The sequence below is a fragment of the Uloborus diversus genome, chromosome 5, assembly GCF_026930045.1.
Source record: "Uloborus diversus isolate 005 chromosome 5, Udiv.v.3.1, whole genome shotgun sequence".
Taxonomy (NCBI): Eukaryota; Metazoa; Arthropoda; class Arachnida; order Araneae; family Uloboridae; genus Uloborus; species Uloborus diversus.
The window spans coordinates 151,166,049-151,185,155 of NC_072735.1; positions in this window are offsets into that span (position 1 = coordinate 151,166,049).

The following is a 19,107-nucleotide window of genomic DNA, read 5'->3' on the forward strand; positions in this document are numbered from 1 at the left end:
AATTCCGTGCCTGATAAAAGCGGTCAACTTAGACAATTGGTCAACTTATAAGGGTGGTCAACTTCACAGGTTTTACTGTATCACTTGCTTAAAAACGTAATAATAAAACGGTAGAGATTTGTAAGAAGTGATGAATGTTAGCGGTAAAAAGTTTTTGAAATAAGGCTCAAATAACAATAAATAATTCAATTGTAGTTATTTATATAAAAAGTAATGCATTGGAAAATTTTAAAAATGTGCTCGGTTTCGCACCCCTTCCTGGGTTACTTCTGGAACAACTCTATAGGGGTTGCTTGCTCAACGTGTTTTGGGAACAATTTTTAGAACTTTTTTTTTCCAAACTTTAAAGAAAGTTATAATCCACACTTAAATTTCTTAAGTGCCTATCATTGTTCTCTGGCTAAGCGGCTGTACTTTTGCTATTGTGTTTGTTGGGAGAAGTATTTTTTTCGCATTCGAAAGCTTTACAGAACCTCTTCCCACTTTATTCTCTTTCAACATTGTACTTAAAAAAAAGAAGAAGAAAACACCCCCGCACACAACAATCTTTCAATTTTGTTTTTTCAAGCAATTTAATTTTTTTCAATAAATTCGACATTTTTCTTCTCAAAAATAGTTGAAAGAGCAGACCAGCCTTTTGTATAATACTGGGAAATTATTCGAAAAACCAAGTATCTTTAGCAATGCGCGTATGGGGAAATATTCCGTTCCGGAAGGTTTTATTTTTACAAGCGGTGTATTCGTTTATCCGTTACCCTATTAATCGTTAATGCAAATATTAACGTTTCATTTTATCAACAATATTAGCTTGCACTGTGCAAAACTTTGATAGAAAAGAATCTGTACTTTGTTTTGGCTCGTGTAAGGATATTTCTGATTTCACTTAAATGTAACATTTATATGTACATTTAACTTGCACGTGAGTCATCATATTATTCGCATTTTTTTAAAACTTTTTTTTATTGCTTGTCTTCTACTAAAATCGAATCATCTCGTGATTCTTTGAACCATGAAAACACCGAATATATTTTTAGCAAACGACGGGAAGAAAAAAACATTCGTATTCAAAAGAAAAAGTTATACTGTGCTCGAGCCATTTTTTTCCTTTTATATTGGAATAGGATGTCTTTCTGAAAGCAATTTCTACCCGAGATTTTTGCATACGAAATGCTTTCTAACCTCCAAAGAAGCATATATCATTCATTCAACTGCAAACTGAGGGAAAGTGACACTTCCTTATGCGATATTTTTATCCTAGTTTCCGCGCAATGGCTTAAATTCACTTCATTTTATGTTTTGATGCAAATTGAATTTTATGAAAGCTTCGTTTTTGACTCTTCCACTGACATAGTCTCCTGCAATTGTACTTACTGGAAAAGCAACCAAGACAGTAGAATGTAGTTAACTCTCTTGTAAAGATAAAATGGAGATTTTAAGAAGGGAAAGTACAATATTGTAGTAAGCATATCATCATGAAATGGTGAAACTTTGAAAAATTAATGGTTGATGAATATGAATTGCGATATGTTCATTGATTATGATTTCTGTAATAGCTTTTAAATATAATTTCTCATTATGGTACGCAATTAAATATGATTTCAATATCGACTTTCGAATATGATTTCTGAATATGATGTACAACTCAATATGATCTCTGTACCTGCTTTTCCCTAAGAATATGAAGGAATATACAACTTAATAAATATGTGAACGATCTATGATCATATTGGAGTTAGAAAAGTGCTAGACTCTTATTTTAAGAGATTGAGGAGCAGATCAATTGGATAAAAAAAATTAGGATAAAACGTTTTTCATTCGGACATAATTTGCTGTTAAGTCCGAAAGGAGGGCACAAGAAAAATATTACTATTTTTTTTTGGGGGGGGGGGGGGGGTTCAATCCAAATGCAGTTTGTAAGTTGTAGTAGCATCAGATGCTGAAAATTGCCCGGGCACATTGCATTTCTAAATTTATGCACTCAATTATTGCTCTCCCACCCCCGCCCTTTTTTTAAATAATAAAAGAAGTGGCAAAAAACCCACAATTTTTGGGGAGAATTTCAAAATTTGGGACTATAAAATTTGTTTTTATTTACTGATTTATAGTTTTACAGGTTTCTCATATTCCCTGGAATCTAACGAAGAAATAAATGTTTGAAGAATTCGCAAATCTAGAGCTTGAATGCGCTACCTTGCGGTGATTAATAATACTAAAGAAAAAGGTAAAACATTCTATTTATTCCACGTGTTTTCTTTGGGATATAGTTTATTGGAGTTGCGAATGAAAGTGTCAAGGAAAGTTGGTGTTTTTGCTGAAAAATAAAATGATTATGGAAAAAACCCCTAAAACTATTTTTTTAATCATTGATCAAAAAGGATTATTTGTGTTAGAATAAGAAAATCTTGTTATTTTTTTTGAGAAATGCAGTGAATATTACAATACAAAATAAATTGAAATTCTTCTTGTCATATTATTCAAGTAAAACAAGAAACTGCTTAGGATGAGATGTAACATCTGTTGAAAAAATCTTATTTTCATAATATTTTGAGGTGTGCAAGAAAGTATCAAGCATGAATCAACATAAATTGAAAAAATCTTTTTATCATAATATTTTGAGATGTGCAAAAAAGTATCAAGCATGAAGCAACATCAGTTAAAAAAACTTTTTGTCATAATATTTTGATATGTGCAAGTAAGTATCAAGCATAAATCAACATCAATTGAAAAAATCTTTTTGTTACAATATTTTGAGATGTGCAAAAAAGTATCAAGCATGAAGCAACATCAGTTGAAAAAAGCTTTTTGTCACAAGATTTTGAGATATGCAAGAAAGTATCAAGCAAGAAGCAACATGAGTTAAAAAAATCTTTTTGTCACAAAATTTTGAGATGTTCAAGAAAGTATCTAGCATGAATCAACATCAGTTTAAAAAATCTTTTTGTTACAAAATGTTGAGATGTGCAAGAAAGTGTCTAGCATGAAGCAACATCAGCTCATTCTTCTTTCTATGTGGATTTTCGATCAGTTCTGATATCATTAGGTTAACCACATAACATGAATCTTCTTTCAAGTCATGTTGCTCAGGGAATGTGATTGACACAGAAACGCGAATCATAATGCTCGAAGTAAAACGGATGTATTGTTTTTATCCGTTCAAAGAGATTAGAATCTCCACGTACGGCTTCTATTGGCACAAAGCAGTGAATAATTTATGTTTGCGTTTCGACACACACTTTTTGTGTCATTTCAAGAGTGGGATCGTTGTCTCATCGACCTTTAACAATGAAAGCGATAATAGTGAGATGGTAGATATTAGGGATGATTGAATTGCAGATGAAATGCTTTCGAAACTGAAAAAGATCTGTAGTTCTTTTTTACCGGTGTGCAAGCTGTACTTCTTTTCTTGATTTCTTTTTTTCTTTTTGTTAGACCTTCCCAGCTTTCTTTACTCTCTTGAATGTCACCTAAGATTAAAAATGATAAATATCATTTACTAATCCTTTTTTCCCCCTCAATATTTTGTAAAGGAACATATATGAATATGGTAAAGAATGTCAGAACTAAAATGGCAGTTTTTTCCGCTGCGAAAAATATGTCTCCTTAAACGTTATGGTCAGATTACAAGTACAAGTTTGGTCTCTCTATCGCTTTAACTGGAGACATATTCTTTAATTAATAATAACACTTGAATACAAATATCGTTGGAAAGGAAAAAAGAAAAAATAGAACTTCAAAACTACAGTTGGAAATTGCTCTAAAAGGGAAAAAAATTAATTTTATTCTCTGAATATTATCGATATTACTTTTAAACATAATTTTTGAAGTTGGAGCAAAAACGAAAAGTAAAATCATCTGTATCACTACTTCGTTTTCGTTCTCTCTGAAGCATCGCGACATCTATGCTTTTGGTGAACTCTGGAATGAGTTTTGAAACTAATGACAGTTTTGGGTAACTTTCGTAATTTTTTTTATTTTTATTTTGCCTCAAAAGAAAAAAAAAAGCCACAGGAGTCGAGACTAGGAATGTGTCGTTCATGAACGAACGGGTCAAAAAGAATGAATCCTTAAAATGAACGGATCCGTTCCCGCGATTCCCGTTTCAGTTGTCTCTGTATGCCATGTGATGAGTATGAGCTGTCCAAAATGCTCTTTGAGACCTTCAACACTATCTGTGCATGATTTATTTATTTATTTATTTATTTGAGTCACTTTGGATAATAGGGATACTATATTTTTATTTAAATTTTGACCAATCATTTGGAAATTTTTTGATTATAATAGCACTTAGATCGATTGGTGGCTGGTGCACCAAAAAACAGCGGGGAGTGGGAATCAAAAGACGTGCGGCGGGATTAGGGGGAGGCGCCCCTGAAGCTGTTTTAGTTTAAATTTATATCTAAAATTGAGCAATTGAATTTTCTTTTCAAATGACCCTCCCACCCCCCAAAAAAAAAAGAAGAATAATACGGTAGTATATGGTCACCGCAAACTTTTCCTTTCGAATTTAAAGTTCCATTATTATGAAATAACATGAAAAAAAACCATTTTTTGGATTTTTTATTTTTTATTTTTGTGAAATTAATTAATCCACCCTGTAAAAAACTACTTTTCTACAGATCATTGATTTCTACAAACATTATTCAGCGTTTCCGGCAACAATATTATTGTGAAGAATATTAACCCTATGTATGTTACTCTACCAAATGAAAAATGAAATAAAGTTTGAACGCCTGAGCTGACCCAAAGTAATCGAGACGCGAACAGCTTTTATAACTCAAACAGAAGCAGTACCTCTTTTTTTTTCTTTTTTAACTTCACCAATGAGAACACAGAAGTGTTGGCGGTAGAAAAATTCAATCTAACTTATATTGGTCTGAAAAGAAATTTCATGACAGTATCATACAAACTACAATTTTATCCAGCTAAGTTTTAATGATGTCAATGAGAGGGGGAGGGCCTCGATTTACGATGTTTACGGGAAATGTGAATTTGCTAAATGAAAATTCACCAAATATAACATTACCAAGTCACAGAAAATATACAATCAAATTTAAATTAAAACTTATGTGTTTATTTTTTATATAGTCGAACCCGCTTAATGGAATAGCCAATTTGACACGAAATATTTTTTAATACACGGGATATTCCATTGTCCGGGATCAAAATAGCAAATTACAACGGTTTGGTGCGTGGAAAAAGTATTACATTAAGCGGGATATTCGTTTAACCGATATTCCAATACGGAGGCTTGACTGTATCATGCCTACAAAAATCTTTTCCTATGATTCATTCTTTCCAAAATCTTAAGCCGCCAAACGATAAATGTAATCTTCGTTTAAAAAATAAATACAAATGAAATAAAATAAAAATAAATAAGGAAAGAAAGAAAAAGTTTATGAGTCATTTCTCCTATTTATTCCGCATGCATTTCACTTGGCGTAGCCTTTTTATTAGTTTCAAAACAATTAAATGATCTAACGTGTGAGAAAATTAGATGTTTTTCTTTTTTTTTTTAAGTTTATCGCTAAAAGAAAATAACTATTTTGATTTTTGGAATGTGACTTCGCGTGATATCTCTTTCGGAAAATGATTGAATTTTGAGCCGAATTTTATTCTAATTCGTCAATTTGTGTGACTTTGTGAAACGAACATACATGCATGAGTACATACATGCACACGCAATCTTTTTTACACACATAACGGATGTTCGAAGTATGCAGAATTCCTTTGAAACTTATTACGAAAATTTGAATGAATCATGTTTTGAAGCGAAATGTTCCATAAATAAAGGACAAACCTTGACCCTTAATTAATACAACTTGAGAGTAATCAATCAGTAAACCCCAACACGACAGCTATTTGACAACTTACTGCCCTGAAAGAGCCCCTGAGCAATAAATTGTTTCTCTCTCGGGAAGAAACCGTTTGCTCGTTTTCACGCAAGAAAAATGTCTGAGAAATTAAATCTTTGACTCGCAACACAACAAGTGTCCAATGAGTCATTGCTTACTTGTCGTCGATTAACTTATTGGTCGTCTTTGGAGAATATTTCGCAGTTTAAGCTGCCTGTAATCTGTAATGGATGCGACAGGTTTGGGGTTAAAAAGATGCTCTGCGGAGTTTGTTGACCCGGTTCCAGTCTGTGAGTCAGACTGTCATTTTTCATCAGCTATTCGGTCGTTTTCTGTTATGTTGAAAAGCGAGAGGAAATATTCCACCGTGGCAGATGTCCGAGTTGGGAATGGCTTATTTTTTAATATGGGGCCTTAAAAATAACCGTTTTTCATTGTTAATTTTTGGGGCTTCATTTTGTATTTGTTTTAGTTCCCATTTCTATCAAGGCATATAAAATGAACAAATAAAACTAATGAAACTTAGGGGGAGGGGGAGGAATTCAGTGCAGTGATCGCCGGCCTTTTTGGATTTCTGGTTTATTGAATCAGCTCCCTTTTCCCAGGCGTGCCCCCCCCCCCAAAGTTCGCGAAAACCTTCCCCAAAAGCAAGAGCCCCCCAAAAAATTTAAAAAATACCTCTTAAAGCAACCCCCTTAAAAATTTCAATGGCGCATTCTGCGCCATCCCCCCCCCCCTCTTAAGTGGGCACCTTTGCTGTTCCTTAGATCAAAATGTTTTGAAAGGAACGAAGTGCGCTTTTGCATGATATTTTTCTGGGATCGTCCACAAATATGATCGCACGTTTTAAGGGGGGAGGGAGGTTCATAAAACTGTGACAGTTTGTGGCAAGGAAAAGGGAGTGGGTAGCAAAAAGTGTCATATCACGCATTTTAGTTGAAATATAAACATGTTTTATATAATCATATGTAATGCAGCGTGACACGTGGGGTAAGGTGAGGTGTAACAGTTTGTAACGAAGAGTGGGAGGGGACCAAATCAAGGGCGCCCATATAGGGGGGCTAGGGGGGGGGGCTTGAGCCCCTCTTATAAATTAGAACTTCCTTGCTTTTGGCACTTTTTTCTTCGCAAAATTGTAAAAACGTTTCTTCTCCAGCCATTAATGAATAAGTTTATTAAAAATGTGAAATTTTAATGACTCTAATCTGTCCTGAAGTCGGTTTCCATGGGGAAAATATCCTGTTAAACCAAGGGGAAAATATCTGAGCCCCCCCTTACAATTTCGCATATGGGCGCCCTTGGACCAAATATGTTGAAAAAATGTGTGACATCAGTTATGAGCTTCCTAAGCTAAATTTATCAAGCCTTCCGATTAATGAATCAAATACTCTTCAGAAAATGTTCTAGTGTAGCTTATTTCATTCTCCGCGCAAGTTTTGTTCATGACAGTATATCGCAGAGACAGTTTTTCGCCCCAATAATTACATGTTTTTTTGGCAAAAACAAATAAAAATGAAGTATACATTTTTGAAAAGGGAAACGTATCATGCAACTCGGTAAGTGTCTGACAAAGAGGAAGAAGATTATAACGGAAAAGTAAATGAATTTCAGTGCAAAAACGCAGAGATGTTAGTCTTACTTTCTAAAGAAATAAATCCGCAAATTTTTAAGCTGTGAATAATTTCATTATTTCCCAGTGTTTATGCTTATGTTACGTATTGCGTGTACATCAGATGTATATTTCTGTTGATTTATTGCTTAACTTCATTGTCTTGTGGATTATTCACGAAATCGGTTATCAGGAATAACAGTGTCAGTCAATTCCTCGCGCAATCGGAAATTAACTGTAATTTTGTTCAAAATACACGAAAACATTTGTTGGGAAAATAAAACAAAATAGTATAAGAATATACCTTTCTGCAAAAGGAATTTTTTTGATACTTGTTGCCTTCAACAGTTAAACACATTGCTGAACTATCTTACTTGAGTATTCAATGGTCAATATAATAAGGTCACTAGAGCTACCAGAGGTGGGTGGGCGTGTATAGCGCATACGGTCTATCTGAACATAGAATCGAAGCATTTGTAGATTTGAGGGGTACGCAGTGACATAGCCAAGGGGAGATAGGGGTCATAACCCCCCTACCCTCATGAAGCAACACAATTACCGTATTACCCCACATTAACCGGCATGCTGGAAAAAAGCAAGGTTGACCAGCACGCCGGAAAATGCCGGATAATTTGAGGTTTATTTTGCAACAAAGCAAAAGTAAATTTCCCCTTTCAGTTCTAACCAGAAAGCAAACGATTGTTACTGCGAATCGCTCATAATTTTTTCGAATAAATTATCGTTGGTTCCTTTTAGAGAGGTAAGTTTAATTTTTATTTATTGAATAGCTATGGTCAATTCTATAGCACTGGCTTAGGGGCGGTTACTAACTGTTTAAATTTTTGCTTAGTTTCAATTTAATTTTTATGAAATTATTCGTTATTGAATAATATTTTTCTTGTTAAAATAACAAGTGACATTGTTAGTTAATATTTTTACAAAATTAAACTGTTTATTAATACTAATAAGATATGTATAAAAACTATTTTTTCAGCTGAACATATATTTTTCACAGTGTTTTTTTTTTTTTCATAACCTCGATTTTTTCCAGCATGCCAGAAAAGACCAGGCAAGTGTTATTGAAAATCTTGTGGCCCCCCGAATTTAGTCACATTCCGGCTAATGCGGGGTAATACGGTACATGTTTTAACGCACATGCAAGGGCTTAAAAAAAGTTGCGCTTTTCGACTTTTAATTTCAAAAAAAATCATCTGAATGAATAAGCCCCAATTAAACATTTCTCGTTACGGCCACTGAGGGTACGGTCACTCTCACTACATCTACCTCGTCTTCGTTCTTCTCATTTACGACCTTTCGGAGCTCTGATGAGAGCAATTTACAAACTTATTTCTTCCAAAAACCGTTTATATGTGTTCAGCTACTGTTTGATTTTGGTTGGATTTAGCATCACCACCGTTTAAGGTCTTACCAAAAGTTTTATATGGACCATTCCCCAGTAGCGTAACGAGGGGCTGACAGGAGTGGCTCTCGCCAGGAGCGCAGCAGCCAGGGGGGTGGCATTTCAACTGATTAAAATTTTTTTTAAAGAGGTTTTTTTTTTTTTTTTTTTTTGATCATAAAATTTGAAAAATGTTTTGAAAAAATGAAAAAAAAAAAAAAAAAAAAACTCGCAAGAGAAAGAGCTAGAGACACAATACATAACATCTACTAAAAAGGAACATTGGGCATCGTTGAAAACAATTCTAAAAAAGAAAGTAAGGAAAAAATTACAATGTTGCCTCCTATTCGTAGAATCAAAGGTTCTAAAAAAAATTTAAAAAAAAATTTTGGAGGTCACAATGACCTCCGGTGACTTCCCATGTGGACTTCCGTGTGACTTCCCCTGGGAAGGGGGAGTGCAATTTCTTTAGTTCGCTAGGGGCGCTAGATCCCATACTTACGCTACTGCCATTCCCCCAACTTTTTTTTTTGCCTTAACGCACTTGGCATACAAAGCTATCACAACCTCATCTCGTGATACATTCTTGACACGTGTATTAATAAAAATATTTTTGCTTGTAGTTCGTTTCTTTCCCTTTTAATTCAAACCGTTCAATTTCGTCTTTTTCTCCCATAATCAATAGATTTTTTCCCCTTATTTCTTTCATGTGGTATGATATGATATTAGTTTCTTTGCTGCTCATTTTCTTCTTGTGTGATGTAATTTTTATTTGGGATGCCTTATGTGCAAAATTGATTTTTACAGAAAAGTGCTGAGTGTAAGGAAAATTTTATCTCTTCTGTGTGAATCCAATTCCAAATTTAATTAAACCGTCTTCAATTGGAAGAGTAGATTGCTGAGTTTGTGGTTTTTTGCTTTTTCCCCCCTTAGATACTCAAATTTTGTTCAGAAATTTATTTCTAAGAAAAATAAAATTATTTTTACTGACTAGTAAGTTAGATGAAAAGAAACTCCTAGCTATGTATTAAATTAGGGGCCATTCACAAATATTGTCACATTTGGGGGGGGGGGGGCTCATGAAATTGTGAGCTTGTGACAAGGGGGAGGGAGGGGGGTAGCAATAAGTGTAGGGAGGGGGTAATGTGAAGTGGGACATTTTATGATAAAGGGGGAACACGATGAACAAAAGTGACCGTGACCTCATTTATGAACAGCCCTTTAACTCCTTAACGATCTTCTTATTTTTTTTATTTGATTTTATTATTTTAAGAAAACGGTCGTAAAAGTGCCTATTCAAGAATATTATAAAAGATGTTTGAACCATGTACGAATTTATTTTTAGTTTTTATTTATCTACTTTTTTTAAAAACTTGAACTGTGTACGCTATTGCCTAGACATATCCAGGGCACGAAAAATAGGGAACGAAGCTCAACTCTTGATTTTGAATGGAGCGAACGGGAAGTGGTTAATACATTTAAACTTTCGGAGTGGTTTTTGAAATCGAAAAAGTAGTTTTAAAAATATTTATAACACGCACTCAAAACACCACAAAAAATGCTAAAAATAAAATTTTTCGCCCGCTTGTCAATAGAGGCTACCCATGAATGCCACATCTTTTTTTCAACAAATTTGATCCCTGTCTGAACTGTGTTACAGTGTCACACTTCGCCTTACTCCTCTTTGCCACGTGTCACGCTGATTTCTTGAGCATATTTTTATAACAAAATGCATGATCTCGCACTTCTTCTTAGCCCGTCTCTTCCTTTTGTCACAAACTATCATAATTTCATGAAAGACTCTTCCTTCCTCAAAGTGTGACATCATTTGTGGGCGACGCCTTATTTCCGATTCTATGTGCTGACAAATGTATCTCGATCCACCTTCGAAAGTTTTTAGCCTGATAATAAGAAGATAAATAAAAATATAGTAAAGATTTAGTACTCATGCGCGTCCATCCCTTTAACTATTAATTAGTTTATTAAAAGAAAAAGTTGCACAGTGATCATTACAAGGTGAGTGCGCCAAATAAGGTCGCTGTAGACCAATAAGACTAACACCTTTTTTTCTACGTATAGGACAGCATAAATGCTATAGATCGTGATTTTATTGTCATCAGAAAGTCTAACTGGAGATAAAGCGTCATCAACAAGCAGTTTGTTACCAAAAAGTAGAAGTTTAGCAACATTTATTGCAAAAGAGCCTTGTTAAAATTGTCTGATTCATTTAAGAATAATTTTTGGTTCTTCATGTTCACTGTAGTTTACTAGTACAAAAAAAGTTGTTGATTGTTCTAGAATGCCTAATGTATGGTAGTTGATGAATTGATAAAGAAAAATGTTACTGTGTACCGTCATTGTTTCATATGATTTGATAGCTCTAGAAAAGTGAACTGTAGGCCAGTGAAGGTATATTATTGGCCTTACTAGGATTCTGGTGTCATTAATATTACATCGAAGTATCGGATGGAGGATATGATTATGATCCTGTGCTGCATTTCCTGCACTTATGTGCATGAGCTGCTATCAGGAGTTTTCAAAAAACAGAAAATAACGACTTATCAGTGTCCCATATTCGACGATTGATCTTTCTCCTTTCCTAAAGTAAATATGAAATTTTCGAAAATGTTTTTGAGTTTATCAAATATGGTATAATATGTTTATATATTGACAGTACAGAATTTTTCATTTTTTTTTAGTTTCATAGTACTTTTTGGCTTTTTTTCAGAGTTGGTCTTTTTAGCGACCCGTGTTCATAATATGGCCGAATTGCTTTTCTTTGTTAAAACTGCTGAAAAATACAACTGAAACTTACATTTTTAGGTACATCGAATGATCTTTTTCTTGTTTTTATTAATCTTTTGGTGAATAGTAGGAAAATTTGGGCCAATTGAACCTTTAGGTGAATCTTAAATCTTAAATGAGCCTTATTTGGCGCACTTACCTTACAGGGTGCACGTAAACGAATATCCTAGCTATAAATCTCAATTTTATCAACACTAAGAGTTGTCGAGTGTTAGTACAAGTTCAAAATCACCATTAAAGTGCAACTCAATGTTTTAGAGTAGTGCAGGTGGGCAAAAGTGCTTTGTTGTTTTGTAGAAATAGTTCAAAACTAAGAAATTTTGTGCCTGATTGCAAGAATACCTAAATTAATTTGCTCTAAAAACATAACATTTTCCTCCATAAAATTGATCCCATTATTTATTTTTTACTTTCATAATTAGCATACAAACCAAATAGGAGGAGCACCCAGAGTACCCGTGTCCGCTGGGACCGCCCGTGATTATGCGTGAGCTCTCTAATGAACATTTCAAGAGTCAATTTGGACCTAGACTAAGTACATCGGCACTTTCTACAAATAAGTAGGCAATGCCACATAAATTAGCTCTTGCTAAGAAAAAGGCTTATTCCTTAAAATTAACAAAGTTTTAATTGCAGATTCTCAAACATATTTCATTGGTCCTGCATAATTAAACGAACACGTCCTCCTGCTTATTCTTTGGCTGTCATTTATGCCAGCATTAAAAATGTAGTTCATGCCCAAGACTACGATTTGCTGATTGTGTTATGATACTCGATGGATAAGTATAGATATAAATCGCCGTTGCTGATGCGTTATTCAATGTACTATGGCAACAAATGTAGTTTTAGCCTGCGTTATTGGTATAAAATCAAATCTATTATTCTCTGCAATGATGTAGAAATTTAATTTACTCTTAGCTATTTTGCTGAACTGGCGAGGAATAATTATTTAACTACTACACTGATAAACTAAAAGGAAAAAGGTTCCGCACGCATAACAACCTACTAAATTTTCTTAAACTTTCTCACAAACCCCTTGTAAGAAGATACTCCTGTTTAGTGACATTCCTCAGATCCCCACGATCTTCGTGACCTTTTCCGAAGAGGGCTGCATCCGCAAAACTTATCGCCTGCAGAAGACACCCCCTCCCACGCAAACCCCTTCGACCCGCACACCCCCAACTGTGCTTATCGCGGTCCTCAGTTAATCGTCTGACCTTTTCTCACGATGTCGAGAATTGGGGGTGCATCAAATGGTGGCTTCGATATATGGAAGCTAAAAATCTGCTCATTACTCCTAGCAAGGATTTATCGACTCGTAGTTCCAAAAGCAAGCTGATACACATGGGTGTAACCAGGAGGGATCCTCTCCCAGAATTCTTGGTTTTATGCTGTATTGCTTAATGCTTACCTAATCTATATGTTTATATGCATGTAAGGACCATTACGACCTGCCCTTTATGGTTGCGCCGTTGCTGTTACGATACTGTTGTCAGCTCCTGTACACGTTAAGTGTAATTGAGACTGGTCTAATTACGTTTGAATATAAATTCTGAAGAATGTAGGGTTTTTGCATGTTTTTCAGAAAGATAATAAGCATTGGTCACACAGCAGTGGGAGGAGGGAAAAAAAAATTTCATGGACTGTGAAGTGTGAAACTAATTAATATAACTTCCTAATGACTAAATATAAATCCTAATGACTTGAGGAAGAAATCCTCTTGATTGAATAAAGTTATCTAATGACTAAGAAAGTTATAATGACCAAGAGCAAAATTGTAGAAAGCCTAATGGTTGAATAAAAACATCTATGATGACAAAGAAAGAAATCCTAATAGACTGAGAGCGGAATGGGGGAAAGATCATTAATGAAGCTAAAGCGACCATGGCACTAGCTTGAAGCAAGTAGTCTCTTAGAATTTAACACTTTTTACTGTTCTAATTTGGAATTTATAAATGAAGACCAGTTTTCGTAGTAATCGCCGATTTCTCACGTGGTTTGTAACAGACACATGCTTTTTCACACATACAGCGAAACCAGCGGCGCACTTAGGATTTCTTCCTGAGAGGGGCTAGAATTTAATTTGCAATAGCTGGTACATACATGAAGTTAGCGACAAAATCAGTGAAATTTCAACAGCCTCGCTAGATTTATGTACTTTTTTTTTTTCTTCAAACATTTTGTAAAAAATCAGGTTTTATTAAGAACGCACTCTTAGAACCAAGTTTCAAAAATTAGAGGCCACAAAACGCAACTTTAGGCCTTGTCTTTAATCTGATGGTCAAGGTGGTCATGACCGTTTTTGAATTTCTTCTGACTTGTGGGAGGGACTCAAGCCCCTTAGCCCCCTCCGTGTGAGCGCCACTGAGCAAAACAAACATTTTTTCAACTTTTTTAGGCAAGTCGATATTTTAGTGCAAGCAAATTAATCACTTATACCATAACATGTAGAATGTCTCGTTTTCGTTTCACCTTTTTGAAATTAAAAACAGTGAAGCAAAATCACGTTTTTAGTGCGCATCCAACGACACTCTCATCGTGGTGCGATCAGCTGTTCAAACACTTGTTTAGGGAAATTGTCATCCGTGTCGAAGCATGCGCTAAACCGCGGATTCTGTTAATGCCGGGAAAACGCTCAGGTTTCCAGATCATTCAAACTATCGCTTTTTTGGCAAAGAATAGTGAAGTTAAAGATTTTAAATTACTTCGTTATGGAAGCTTTAAAAGTCTTTCATTACTGAATTAAATTTCATTTTTCCTGTAAAAAGCTTGTTATTACTCTGACTTTTCTACAAGTATATCACAATATGATTCTGTCATTCAAATTCTGCCAGTTTAGTTCAAAGTAAAGTATTAAAATGAGCGGAGGAGGAGGGTTTTCAGGAGCGCTCAGATGGGAGGTCTCTGCGACCTCACGAAAATTTCCTTATTCGACAAATTTTGTCCGACGATTCGGAAAATTTTGATACATAATTGTAAAACTGCCATTTTAAAATACCCGAATGTCGCTTTTCTTTAAGTGTACGTGTTGGTGTACTTCCGTATTTTATCATTCTGAAAAATATGAAGCTCCATTTGGCAAATAGAGAATTTTCCCCCATCCCAGAAATCTAAGATCAGACGTCTCTGAGGGTAATATAGAATAGTCGAGAAATATGGAATACCATGGTTTCGGCTATGTTAGTAGCCGATATCACATGGGAATATCATAAACTAGGGGATGATTAAGGTACAGTGAGACAACAGCAATTTATTTTCTGTTCGGATATTTCCAGCCTGGTTAAACTTTTTTAAAAGTCAAGTTGACATGCTGTGAAGAGTATTTTCCGAAAAGAGGTGACTTTTAAATCTAATGTACCAAAAATAACTATATCATCACAATTTGACACCACGGAACTAAAACATCTGCATTGTTTCTAAACTGTTAGACAAGCTTTAAAGACTGATGTTTTAGTCTTACACAAGGTCGGATCCAGAAATTATTGAAGGAGGGGGCCGGGCGAGTTGATTTTTAAAGTTACCTCTTACTATGTATCTTATTGCACAGGCTTGGTGTTGGGGGGGGGGGGAGGTATGCATCATTTTGGTCAAAAACAACTGAAACACAAAGATGTAACCAAGGAGGTTCCCAAACCTATTTCTTTCCTTTGCCGTTGAAAGAGGTATTCTAAAATTGCGCTTTTGAGTTTTAGAGCTTCAGTTTCGTAATGGGGGCTGAGTGGCTTCGTAATGGCTTCGGCCGGGAGAATATACCGAAACTCCCTCCCCCCAACATCATCGAGGGTTGCCTAAAATTATGCTTTTTGAAATTTCAGTTTCAAAAAATTACCGAAGGAAAGTGTCACTCTGAAACCATTCTTTCCTCTAGCACTAAATAAGATTTCTGCATTCACGTCTTTAAGACTTAAATTCTGCGGAATGCCCAGGGGATGGCCTCCAAAAGTCTCCTAACATCGCCAAAGATCGTCTAAAATTGTCGTTTTGAAGCTTCAATTTTCAAAAAAATTCTGGAAGGGAGATTGAAACTCCATTCCTTTCCACTTCAATACGGAAAAATTATTTGTGCAGGGTCCCTCAAGGCAGGGGTGATCGCTCCCACCGCCCCTCCCTTGTATCCGTCGTTAGTCTTACATAAGACTACTATTTAAGGTTCATTTTAGCAGTAGAATGATGTTGTCAATTTTATTTTTGTTTGAAAATGGCACCAACTGATATTATTTTTTTATGTATACCAACTGAGCTTATTTATTTTAATGCGGGAATGGTGAGACACCATTAATTCGCGCCTCACTGCTCATTTGGTACTTTATATCAAAACTTCAGTAATTATACTTTGAATTAAATTTAATTACAACTAGTCTGTTGATGCAAATAGTAATGAAATAAGTTTGAAAGCCCTGCACAAGCAAAATAAGGATGCTTAATTGGAATTATGAGTGCTCAATCATAAAAATATTTCTATTTCGTACTTATTCAATTATTACGAATTTTTTAGCTGTTTCATTTCAATATGCAAAATGTAACACTATTTTTCTATATTTAAAAATGTGAACATGCCTAGAACAAAAAAAGTCAGATAAGCTTAGTTGGAGATTTTCTGAAACAGGCAGGAAAGAAGCTGTTATAAAGGAATGTAGGGCAAAGTTAAATATTGGCTCTGTTGTTAGCGCCACATATCTGATGGTATTTTAACTATGTGGTAACACATATAGTCTATTTCGATTAAGAAAAAATAAACACCGAAGGTCAAAGCATATGATTAGAAGCAATTTTAAAAAAGTGATGCTCATATTGTAATATAGTTGTAAATGAAAAATTATTTTTGTTTTTATAAATAATAAAGTTTTTGTTTCTAACTTTTTAAATATTAATTGAGAGCTACTAATAATAAGTTCAGTATTTATTATTTATTTAATATTCAGCTTTTTTTTAAATGTAATTGCTTTGTGCAATCGTTACTTAATCTTTCATTTGATCAAAAATATCTTTGTCAACCAATAGAAAGCATTCCATCAGAAAAATACGTTTTTTTTCATTTGACCCTATTAAAAAAAAGTAAAACTTTTCCATCTTTTTTTTGAAAGAGCAAATTAATAGCAAAAAAAAAAAGTTTCAATGAAAGTTTTAGCAGAAAACAATTTTTTTTTTCTTTATGAATTATAATTTTAAAAACAAATTTTGAAAAAGGTAAGTTTTCTTAACTGTTTCACTTAGCCCCATATTCCCCTACTAGTGATAGACAAGGGTTACAGGGAGCGCATTTTACTTTTATCAATTTCTAAATAACAAGTTGACACTTAAAACCAATTTTCCAATCCAGAATCATCTACATCAATTTATCTCAGTCCCAAAACTCGAAGTAAATTCCGCCATTGTGTGTCAAAATGACATGAAATTTACCTTGCCAAAAGCAATAACTCATACTAAAACCAAACACGCCAAAATATTTTGTCTTTTGTTTCAGTTGTCGTTTAAAAATACAGAATTGATTTGTGAAAATAGTGTTTATTATAATCTTTACGGTTTTGAGAAACAATTCCAGCACTTTTTATTTTTGTTTTTTTCAGCGAATGAATTTCCGCACATTTGTTTAAATTTTATTTCTTACCATCACGTTTTTATAAACTATCCGAAAGTTCAACGTTTCTTTAAAGAGTAGTTAAGTAACCAGTTTAGTGAGGCATAATGTTTTCAGTTTATTTTTACGGTCAGCGATCTCATATAGCCTCACTGGATTTTAATTTCAACAACCATACATTTCTTTCTTTCTAAAGTTTTTCTAAACATAATGCCCTCCTCTGTTTAACATTCCACCTATTCTTTTGTGCGTGAGAAAAGGTAAATGATTCCTAAGAACGTCAATGAGCCGTATTGTCATTTTAGGAGAATATTTTTTCATTTTACTCTCAATTTATTTTTAATAGGAAAGAATTTTACGCTGATTCATTGCTAAACTCGTCAACAAAATGTACTCAAACCAGAGCGGTGTTAACGAACCTCTCGAAAACAGGATTTAGTTCCTAGAATTTTTGCATCTTTACTCATGCGTAATTTGACTAGAATAGAGACAAGAAGTTTTATTCATAAATATTTCAAACTACACAAGACATACACTAAAAAGAGGCTTGCAGTTGCGATTAAATGAACAATTTTCCAATTGCATCGGGGGAAAATGTTGCTCTCTCTGTTCATGTTCTTAAATAACATAATTATTATTAAAATTTTTTGTACTTATATTCTACCTTATATTCTGCATCAGATTTTTTTTCTATTTAAAAAGTTCTTGATCCTATTCTCCCATTTTAAGAAAAGCAAGAAGCAATACAAAAGGTTATAATTTTTGGTTTTGAGCATCTTTCTAAAAGTTTATTGTTTATTTCCGTGCCCTTTAATTATTACAATTTTTTGATCTCAGTCACTGATTTTTCAATTCTTTTTCTTTTCTATTTTAACTTTTATGAAATGGAAGTTTTTTTTTTTTGGAACTCATATTTTTTAAAAATCTTGTCGAACTAATAAAAGTAAAGAATTGTTAAGAATATTGTTATTATTTATTATTATTATTATTATTATTATTATTATTATTATTATTATTATTATTGCATTTTGTAGATAAAAAAAAGTAGACAGTTTTTTAAAAAGTTTGAGCCTTTTAGTATCCTTATTTTAAATGAAATCGAAACTTCAAATCTTAAATGAATTTTAACCTTAACTTAAAATTTTACTTTTTGAATTAAATTTAGTTTTAAATTCAGTCTCAAGAATTTGCCTGGGTCTTTCCATGTAAAAACAATTAAAAATATGTATGCAGTCAACTCTCAATAACTCGAAGTCAAAAATTTCACAGGAGTAACATAAAAGATAGACTATAGCACTTATAGTTTGCATAAAATGGGGGAAAGTGGGGCACGTGTGAACATTTTTTTTCCTTTCATCTCTTTATTTTTACAAGTCATTATCAATTTCTCACAGCAAAAATGTCTTAATTGTTTAATAGTCTCCTCCTCGTGGCTTGAATTTTTTAAGATTTAAAAATATATTTATGTTTCTTTACATTATGGAATTTTTAAAAATGTTTTCAATTGTTCACATGTGCCTCTAACACATTAACACAAGGGGAACACATATGAACAGCCATGAGGCACATATGAACACATATAAAATATGAAGGACAAGCACCGAAGAAATCTTTAATTAAAGATTTATATTAATATAAAAAAATATACGTGTATGTGGGTACGAGAGATTCCTGATTGGTAGCAATTGTTCGTATTTCAAGTGGGGGTGGGGGATTAATGCAAGAAAAAGAAAAAAGAAAAAAAAAAAGAACGAAAGGGAGAAAATGTGTAAGATTCAGTTGAGAATGGAGATAGTTGAATTAAGCGCATCCCTTTGAATCCTCTTAGAGTCCCTATTACGGATCCTATGGGAGAAGTTATACT